At 34.6% G+C, this 10,830-nt stretch overlaps 1 long non-coding RNA gene across 1 annotated transcript; it reads left to right on the plus strand.

Moving 5' to 3' along the window:
* Positions 1 to 342: 342 nt before the first annotated feature.
* Positions 343 to 2,983, plus strand: LOC136832451 (uncharacterized). The gene is made up of 3 exons (XR_010851216.1): positions 343 to 578; positions 781 to 861; positions 2,350 to 2,983. It is a non-coding gene; the product is annotated as an uncharacterized lncRNA (long non-coding RNA).
* The last annotated feature ends 7,847 nt before the right edge of the window (positions 2,984 to 10,830 follow it).

Consider the following 10,830-nt stretch of genomic DNA (forward strand, 5'->3'; position numbering starts at 1 on the left):
ATATATCATTATGACAAAACATCCACGCGAATTAAAAGTTATTTCATCAAAGTGATGATAAGAAATTAGCGACAGGCCTATGCTACAAATTATTTCGTGAGCCCTAAAAGAAATTACGAGTTACGTTCAGGAACGTCTATTCATCGTGCGATGAATTTTAGACTTCCATGAACGACAAGTGAAAGAAAGGAGTAGGAAATAAAAATCATACTTGCAAAATTAGCGATTTCGAGAAATATCCATGGACGGCATTCGGTCATGTTCCAAGAAGCTAGACACTCCTACGACTTGAGAGTCCTTGGCAAATGACAACTTCGTTCGGGTTCGGAGCTTCGAACATTTGAACCTTCGGACTTTCGACTGTAACATCGTTCTCGGCGGTAGATTGTTGACAGGAGTTTGCTACGTGATCCGCTTTTTCTTCAGGAGTAGCGTATTCTATTTCACCTCAATCTGTGGTAGTGTAATTGGTCCTCTTTGTAGTATTTACAAAAACCGGTTGATCACGCGAGCAGACTACAGTTGGCGCTTGAGATTTCCATCGATTGTCGTCACTTCGAACCCCGGGCTGCTGCGAGGTAACACTGGAACTTTACTATATTATTGCTAATATTGTATATTTATTCTGGCTTTTTTTCGAATCTTGCTGCGTGTTTAGTCTCGTATAAGTCATTATAATTACTTCTGCGGGCATTTACCAGTAATCTGACGTGGGTAAACTCCCAAATTTTAAAGATTTAGAGGAAGTTACGCACAGCTCTAAAGCGTTGTCTTTTCCAGGATGTTTGTGGTACGAGTTTGACTTTGTTAATGTTCTAACGGTAAAGCTTCACGCTTGATAAAGCAGCTCTTAAGCAACAGGTATGTAGGAGGTATTTTTTCTGCGAATTTTAGTTTTGTTTGTCAGAAATTTTCTTATGTCATGAATTTTCTTTATCATATTTTCTTTGTCATAAATTTTTTTGTCATAAATTAATTTTTAAAATGAATTTAATTTTCTAATTTCATTAACTTTTTAAATTTTTGCCTTAAATTTGCTTTTTAAATTTTTGTAATTTTTGAAATTTTTTAATTAATTTTTAACTTAATTTTTTGAATTTTGTAAGGTTTACGTTTAAATTTAATGTACTTTTTCCGTAATTTACTTTTCTAAATTTTGTCAAATTTAAGTTTTTAATTTTTGAAGAATTTACTTTGTCAAAAATTTGCCGTTATTTTTGTGATAAATTTACTTTTTTAATTTGTATATACTGTTCTTGAACTACTACAGCTTATCCTCCACCCCTTAGGGGAGGCGCCCCTAAAGGAGCCCCAGTTTGTGTTCTGCATAGTAGGTCATGACCTACTATGGGTTCTCCGTGGTTAAAACACTAATCAGAATTTTTCTTTCGGTTTAAGTACCAGACTTAATCTATTACTTTAGTTTTGTAGTTCGAATGGGTGTGGAGTGTTTTATGATGTGATGACTATCTCCCATTCAGTTAAGTTTTGCAAAGCTTTCCTAAAGTTTCAGAGGAAAAGAATGTTTCATGCCATCAAACAGCGACATTCACATTGAATTATAAATATTTACAGGTCTGTCTATCTTGGTATGTTTTACGTTAGAATGTTAATTTTGAAAGTAGATTTAGTTTCTGTTGGAGTCAAGTCAGGATTTTGGCTAATATTCATAAACGTTTTCCCGAACTTAAATTTTTAAGCGTAAAGTTGGCGTTAGACTTAATAGGATTTTGAGAGGATTCGAAATTGGTATTCCCTTTCTCGCAAAATTTCTGGTTATAGAGGTTATAGGAAGCTCCCTGAATGTACGGATCACTTACGATAATAGGGCTCTTACCCAATAGCTAATCTCTTGAAAATCATCAAAAAAATGCAAAAATTTCCTCAGACATTGTCCAGAGTAATGTTTGGATTTCTGCTGATAGCATATGGCATTAGTTTTTCTGAAGTTTAACAGACAGCTTTCGTGCTATTTTGTTTAGTTGAAAGTATGGCAATTGGTCCTAGGGCACTGATACCAAGAAAACTCGTTCCAGGAAAACTAATACCTGGACAATATCTAGGACAACTGATATATAGGGCAACTCATAACAGGTATAAATATTTTCACTTAACTTAAACAACTCTCAAACGAACGTCATGGCTTTTCAACAATATTTTTTTATATTTTGTACTTGTGAAGTTAGTTTTGTACTTAACTCTCCGTTTTGTACTTGTCAACACTCCTCGTTTTGTACTTGTCAACACTCCAACTTTTTAAATTTTCTTTAGCTATCTCAATGTCATATTACATAAAATCTCAGCGAGGAGATAATGTTTGTGGATGATAACTACGTATATAATTTTCAGAAAATGCAGATAAATTACGAAAAGTATGGCTGTGTGACGTCAAGGTGTGCAGAGCGCGAGTTCAGACGATGGCTGAGGAAGACCCATTAGAAATAGTATCTTCAGCAGGGAACACTTTCACAGCTCTGTTGTGAATAAATGAAATGGAGAATTGTCCTCTGTTCTATAAAAGCCAAAGCCTTCTCTTCACAAGAGAAGGAAAGATTGTGATTGCGACAGAATGATGTTCTTTAAGAGGCGAGGCGTTGATTGGACTGCTAACAAGAAGTTTATCGGGAAATATTCGTCGGTGGCGACAGCAGAATACTTGGTGCTCCGGCTCCAGTATTTACAGTTGAAATATGAAATGATTGCAGAGGAAACTTCAACTGGCATGAATAGAACTTAAATAATAGCCTTGAAGGTTTTCATAATGCCTTACAGAATTCAATTTCATGTTAACATCCGAATATCTGGAAATTAATAAGTACGCTAAAGTTGGAGGCGGTTCTGGTGCAGAAAGAGAATAATTGTTTCATAAAAGCTGTGTGGCATATAATCTGTAACAAATCTTGTTTTAGTAAATTCTTGTACTGACAATCTTTTAATGTTTTTAGTTTTCATTGTCCCCCAAAAAAAAGTTTTTCTTGTAATATTTGTTGCTTTATCCTTTGTTATCATTTATATTTCAAAATTAAATCACTTTACACCTGTTATGAGTTGTCCAATATATGTTGTCTTAGGTATCAATTGTCCAGGTATGAGCTGTCCGGCATGAGTTGTCCTGTCATCAGTTGTCCTGGCACGATGGAAATTTTAAGTCATGGATATTTTTTGCACAGAATAATTGGAATTTGTTTACTTTGAGTTGGGTGAAGCCAAGTTAAGTTTGTCAGGTATGTTGGTTAGTTTTGATACTATCTGCTAACGTTACGTTTGTGTTACCCTATGAACACAGGCAATGAGTTTTACTCTGAATACCAGGGGCAATGAGTTTTACTCTGTGAATACCAGGGCAATGAGTTTACCTTTTACCCTGTGAATACTCAGGGGCCCTGTGAATACCAGAGTTTTACTGTGAATACTTTTTCAGGGGCAATACCAGGAGCAATGAGGGCAATGAGTTTTACTCTGAATACCAGGGGCAATGAGTTTTACTCTGTGAATACCAGGGGCAATGAGTTTTACTCTGTGAATACCAGGGGCAATGAGTTTTACTCTGTGAATACCAGGGGCAATGAGTTTTACTCTGTGAATACCAGGGCAATGTTTTTGCTCTGTATCACCAGGGGCAATGGGTTTGTTACTCAGAATACCAGGGGCAATGAGTTTGCTACTCTGTGAATACCAGGACAATGGGTTTGTTACTCTGTAGGAGTTTCTTATCTGTGAATACCAGGGGCAAAGAGTGTATGACACTTTGAATACAAGGCAATGAGTTTTTCTCTCTGAATATCAGGCAGAGAGTTTGTTCCAGGCATTGAGTTTTGTTACTCTATGAACATCAACAACGAGCTTTACTCTTGAACACAAGCAATGAGTTTTACTCTATGAACACAATGTGTTACTATATGTACACAAGCAATGTTTCTTACTTAAAAACACAGGCAATACGTTTGATACTCGTGCACAAGCAATGAGCTTGGAAGTTACTCTTGAATGCTGGCAATGAGTTTGTGATGTTACCGACGAATGCTCGCTAAAGTTATGGATGCCATCCATGAACGTGGGCGATGAATTTATCTTCCTTGAACCCTGTCAAATGCGTGTTAGGCTGTCCGTGAACACAGACAGTGACTAAATGGAAATATCGGCGCAATGATTGATCCTGTTCATGATCACTAAGCACCGAGACCTTGTTACTATCCTTGAGTGAGGGCAGTGCTTTGTGGGGCTGGTCATAACATAAGCTGGAACTGTGATGCATCCTTGAACAGTGCGTTGTGGAACTGTTCATGAGCTTCGTTGTTCTAATTTTAAGTTCAGCGGTTTCTTTAACTTTTACTTAAATTCTTTTAAGATGTTAGGTATCTTTTTATGAATACAACTTTGATCACAGTATGTGGGCTATCTTAATTTTGATTTCGGCGATTTTCAGAATAGTACATTTTCTAAGTATCAATACACAATTTCGGGTGAGTTTTGCTTTTTGCGAAAATTTTTAGCTTTGAATGGCGTCAGAAGCATAATTATGGTATAAAATGTACGAAACAATCTGAATCCAGATGGTTACAAGTTTTCAGTGGATAATAACCTCTTTTGGGCATTGATTGGAGAAACGTAACTTAGAGTTTTTATAAGCTAATTATCCTTAAAGTAAAAGATACCGCACCTATTTCAAGAAATAGTTGACGTTCTCTTTATGGAGTTGCCGAGTAATTGCCAAAAGAGGAGTTTCTGCTGCCGTTTTTTTTTCTGTTTACAGGTCACAGCTTGCTGGAGGAACCAGAATTCCAAGGAAATGTGCAGACACGGGGCTGATTTGGGAACCTTTCTAGGAATCCAAGATGTCGACAAGATAGATGTAAGCTTCTATTATTCTAATTTCTAAAATTTCCACGCTGCGCTTTTCATTACAATCCTGATAGGTTTGTAAGTTAGGTTCCTTTGCATTCGTAAACCTACCATTTGCCTGAGTATTATAATTGTTTTTTTAAATTAAAAAAATAATGGACCTTTAGTTTTCAGTTCTTGACTATTTCCTCGGTATTTTTATATGGGAAAACAAAGCATGTGGGATTTGGTTTATCATAAATATCATTACAGATGTTGAAGGGAAAACCACTTAATTTAGGAAAATACCAGACTTCTTAACAGTATTCACGTGCGAATGAACACGAATGTGAAAGGCTTATATCACATTTTAAACGTAAGAAAATTAATGTAAGCCACCCTCATGGAATTGTCTAAATTCCATTTGTTCAACACTTGCAGTGCAAATGTGGTTTGGGTATAGGTTGTGACGACTCAGAAATGCCCTTAGCTAATTTGTGGGGCAGTGATGCCAAACCCTTTAACCCTATGCGCTCTTCAGAAGACAAGAAATTACCCTACATAGAAGAAAATTACTCAACATTCTGTGGCTATGATGAGAAATAATTCTTTAGATGACGTTTATAAGCAATGTTAAGAATAGTAATAACCGTATCGATCAAAACAGGCCTTGTTACAGTTTACGCTACACTTAAAAATATTCCCCTCCGGTCTTAAATTTTTTGTCAAGTTACCCAACGTGTAGGGCAATTACCCAACGTCTAGGGCAATTACCCTGTGGAAAAAAATATACGTGTAGGGCAATTACCCTACGGTTGGCAACACTGTCTGTGGGACAACGAGCTGAAATCTGACTCCATACTAATGAATATATGTACAGTACAGTATCAAGAGCGTCGTTAAATGTGCTGTGGAAAAAAAATATACGTAAATTACGTAATTATACTACTTTTAGAACGATGTGTAGTTAGAAGGGAAACTAAATATCAAATTATTTGTTTTATGGAAGTAGTACGGAGAAATTATTTCCATTCATTGGTATGAAATTTTATAATGTGATGGTCAGCCACACTTCCATGGTTAAAGGTCTGAAACTACGTGCTAAATACAGATTAGACGCAACATGAAACATATGTATATATATATATTCATACATTTCTGGTTACAGGACGGCCCTTGCCTTGTATAATGACATCACACCTGATGTATATATATATATATATATATGATTGTGTTGATTGTATATATATATATAATATATATATATGTATATATATATATATATATATATATATAACTCATGTATGTATTTATATACAGTATATACATAAAACTACATATACCCGCCCCCGCCCAGTTGATTAGCGGAGGGCATATATATATATATATATATATATATATACCGAATATATATATATATACTCGTCCTATATATATGACTATTGCTCATGTGAAGATATAGCAACATTTTTTCTTTTCACATCAGAAACCCTTTGCATTGCAATTGAAAGACCTGCCTGATCCTGATGTGAGTCAGAAATGTATTTCTTTTCCACACGTGATTTTTAGTTGATTATTTCTGTTTTTATATAAATATATTAGGAGAAGGAAGCTTATTGTATAATATAGTTTATATATATATATATATATATTATATATATATATATATATATATATATTATATATATATACATAACTCTAGTAAGTGTTGAGTTTGGATGGACTGGAGAACACGTCCCCAAACCCCAACTCCCCATCTATGCCCCGGCTCCCGAGAATTGAGACGACGACTGAAGGTGTAACGGAGGAGAAACGGTTTTATGTCCCGAAAAGCAAACTTAGAATATTATATATATAACAAGTAACCGAAGTCGAATGCGAAGCCCAACTTGGACAAACTCGTCCTAACTTTGACGAAGCTGACTTGATTGCTCGCATGAAGAAGGACTTTTGGCAGTCCACTTTTTCTTTTCAGGCTTTGGGGAAACTTTTGCATTTTTGAACTTTAGCGAATTTTTTTATTATTATTTTGCGTTAGAGTTATTGGCTTGTCTCATTTCATGGAGCTTCCCAGAAGTTCATTGTAGTTTTTGTTTTAAACATTATTGAAAGAAATGTTTTGTATATTTTATTTATTATCTTTTAGTGGAGGGAAGGAAGGGACGATTGTGCATGGATCGCTTTATAATACAAAGTCCATAATATGCTATAATTATATGCGTTCTCGCGGATCATATGCATCTTCTATACGTAAAGAAACAAATAAACAGAAGTATATATGTATAATAAATGTTCAGTAACTATTTTTATATCAATAATATATATATAAATAATCATGAAGAAATTATCACACTATGATATATATATCCGCATATATATCCAAAAATCATATGCTGGAACTGATAAGGTATTTCATATCATTCTTGTAAAGAGAGAGAGATTCTTGAGAGAGAGAGAGAGAGAGAGAGAGAGAGAGAGTCTCGCGAGAGTTGAGAGCCTATTCTACGTTGCTGGATTGAATGGAAATAAGGAATGGAAAATAGATTTTAGCCAAAGGCCAAGCACTGACCAGAAGATTCCATGAGGGGTCATTCAGCGCTGGAAAGGAAACAAGAGTGGGTAGGCCTGAAAGGTGTAACATAAGTAAAACGGTTTCTTTTCAGTCTGCACATGAGATAAATGTTAGAGAGGTGGATTAGCAAGATGGAATAGAGAGAATAAATCAATGTCTTGATTTCCCCAACAGTCATTTATGGAAAGAAAGGGGTATGTTTTTTTTTAACATGACTCTCCAAATAGCCCGAAGTTCGACTTCGCGTGAAGAACCTTTAAGTCAATGCCTTTACAGTGGAAACTATTATGTGACCTGAATGTTATAATGAACTTTCCTTCCTCAAGAAAATGTCAATTGATTACTGTTTCGATTGCTGTAATAAGGCTGAATTCAAAGTCTTCCTTTATCAGTTTTTTTAAGCATCGCTGTATAAAGCATGAATCTTTCAGCTAAGATAGGAAATTTATTCAGTTCTGTGAAACGATAATTGATTAAACTTCTTCCAGCTACCTACTGAAGTATCCGGAGAGAAAAAACCCATTTGGAAACTTTGTAGAGACTATTAAACGGTGGGTCCCAGCAAAAAGCCTTTCGGCATCTCTCTCATAGCGGAATTTCTGGAGCATTTTCAGACGTTCCTGTATGTAAAACATTCCCTAAATAAAAGGGTCTTTAAACAGTCTACAAGGGAGGAAAGTGTAATCACCATTTAGGCATTTAATAAGTCTAAAGTCTTTACTCCTCCTTTGATAAAATATCTTTAGTGGAGCATTTAGGAGCAGTCTTTGAAAAGATCCCTCCCAGTAGGACGGAGTCAAAAGAAGTCTGAATGTCTGAAAAGCTCTGAGTTAAAACCTGAAATCGCTTTGCAGAAGAGGAAAGTCTAAAAGCTCAGGTTAAAGAGCATGATTTATTATACACGTCGGGAATTTTCTCTAAGCGGCTTCTCTCAAAACGGATCAGTACCGTTGATCTTCTAAAGTGCTTCCTCAAAAAAAAAGTCTAAAAAAGTCTAAAAGTCTTTAGGCAGTCTAAACGGCTTTGAGTTACAAGGCAAGACTGAAATCAGTACCGTTAGACATTTAGGAAGTCTAAAAAATCTTTGGAAAGTCTAAAAGGCTCTGAGTTAAAAGGCATGATTGAAATCAGTACCGTTAAACATTTAGGAAGACTCGAGTGTCTGTGCGTATAAAAAAAAAAAAGACTGCATGGAGCCTTCGCCATAAAAGAAAGTCTCCAAGTTCGAGAAACACTAATAATGTACATTACGTCCCATCAGCTTTTCCGTTGCTATGATGCTGTTACAAGGTTTGAAGCACAGCTTAAGTAAAAACAAAAAAAAAAAATGTTTCTCTCTGCCCACCTACAAGACCTCATAAGGAACCAACATATCTGCCCATTCTGGTATTTTATGTGATTGTTTTTATTTAATCTCCACACCGAAATTCCCGTCTCAGTGGAGTGTCTAAGAGCGAGGCAGAAGGCCGAGGAATGGCTGTAAGGTAACATAGACTCCCATAGCGCGGACAGAAATCATAGGCCAGAAGATATTGCTTCGTCGTTCTTTTAGTTTATTCCGATTGAATTTCCCAGAAACTTCCAGGCGCCGCTTGGATCTGCGCTGTCGTTCCTTTAGGCGAAGAACTCTTTTTGCTTTGTTTTACTCTTTTTAACAAAACCAGAGGAAAAAGAAATATTTGACATATTCATTTAAATTTCATTTATTCCCTGAGGAACGTGAGCAACTGAAATATAGATTTCATGTTTTGTTTTATTTTAATTTGGACTGGAAATATTCTGTATCATTTCATTTTGTCGTTAAGAAAACCAAAGGAAGAGAAAAATTGTATGATTTATGAAACGTTTGCATAAATGTTTTGAAAGTATTTTGCTTAGGGGGGGAGGGTTGACACAAGATTATTTTTTTGAGGCCTTCAGGTAAACAATTTTAAACCAGTGACTAAAAAAATTAATATAAAAGTCATTATTGGGCAATTTTTAATTAAAATCGATAGTTACAGCTTTAAATTAAATAATTACAAAATTACAGTAAATAATTAGAACAGATAATTACCAAATTATTTAAATTAAATAATGACAAACTTGGCTTAAATTCGCTCGATGAAAAAATTATTCAAATTAAATGAAAAAGTTATTTAAATTAAATAATTAAAAAACAATTAAAATAATTACAAATTGAAAATTACAGCTTTAAATTGCTAATGAACGTGGTTCTTAATACGAATATTTTTCGGGCTTAGGAGAGATATTAATCAGCTCAGTTGCAGCAAAAGATTGCTAAACATTTGACAAAATTATTTGGTAAACAAATAATTGTATTCAAATTAGCAAAATTATGTTAAATGAATTAGAAAATAAAATTCCAGTTTCATTCTCAGTAACAATATTAAATAGCCAAAGTTTTGAATTTTTCGACGTTGCAGAATTTGCTTTTAACAGCTTGCAGTTATGTTTGAACTTTTACGGTATGTTTGCTGAATAAATAAAATTAATTTTTTGTAGTTCTGTTTACACGAAAAAAAAAATGAAATTCTGGGTTATTGAGCCATCTAGCGCCAGTATGTTTGTATTAACCAGTTTGCAGGCGATAATATTTATATAAATATCTTGTATATATACAAAAATTAATTTTTATAGTTCTGTTTATACGAAAAAAAATGAAATTCTGGAGTTATATATACTACATACAGTATGTTTTATATATATATATATATATATATTTTATATAAATAATATATATATATATATATATATATATATATATATATATATATATATTACATATGAATATATATATATATATATTATATATATATATATATATATATATATATATATATAATATATATATATATATATATATATATATATATATATATATGAGCAGCACTTACTCTCACACTCTAGCACTTTCGAGCCTTCGCAAAACGAGCGAAAGATCAGTACCTCTGGATAGAGAGGAATGACGTATATATACCCCTCTTTATGATGGATTACCCCACCACGCGAAAACGAGAGCTCTAATATTATACAAACCTATTAACCTAATAGCGTCTCACAGAACGTAAAGCGTGCATAGTATAATGGAATTGGCGAAAATCTCCCTCCTATTAATGTTACAACAATTTCTCACCTTTTCCCCCCTCTGCACGTAACTCAGGCTTTATTGGGTAAACTCGAAATATACGCATTTGCTTCCAGAAAGGAAGTTTATCGCTGGAATAATGTAGGGAGGGCTGGAATTCCAGGAACGACGGAGAGAGCTAGCTGCCTTTCTCTAGGTTGGGTGGTTTGTGTGCGAGGAAGACAGCGCTCGAATCGCGGAAGGAATAATGGATTGTTGTACCGTGATAAACGGTGATGTTTGAAACAGTATCTGAAGGTTGCTTTGATTGGGGCTTATTACCGCTTTAGTAATAAGATTTTTATTTGTG

The sequence above is a fragment of the Macrobrachium rosenbergii genome, chromosome 49, assembly GCF_040412425.1.
Source record: "Macrobrachium rosenbergii isolate ZJJX-2024 chromosome 49, ASM4041242v1, whole genome shotgun sequence".
Taxonomy (NCBI): Eukaryota; Metazoa; Arthropoda; class Malacostraca; order Decapoda; family Palaemonidae; genus Macrobrachium; species Macrobrachium rosenbergii.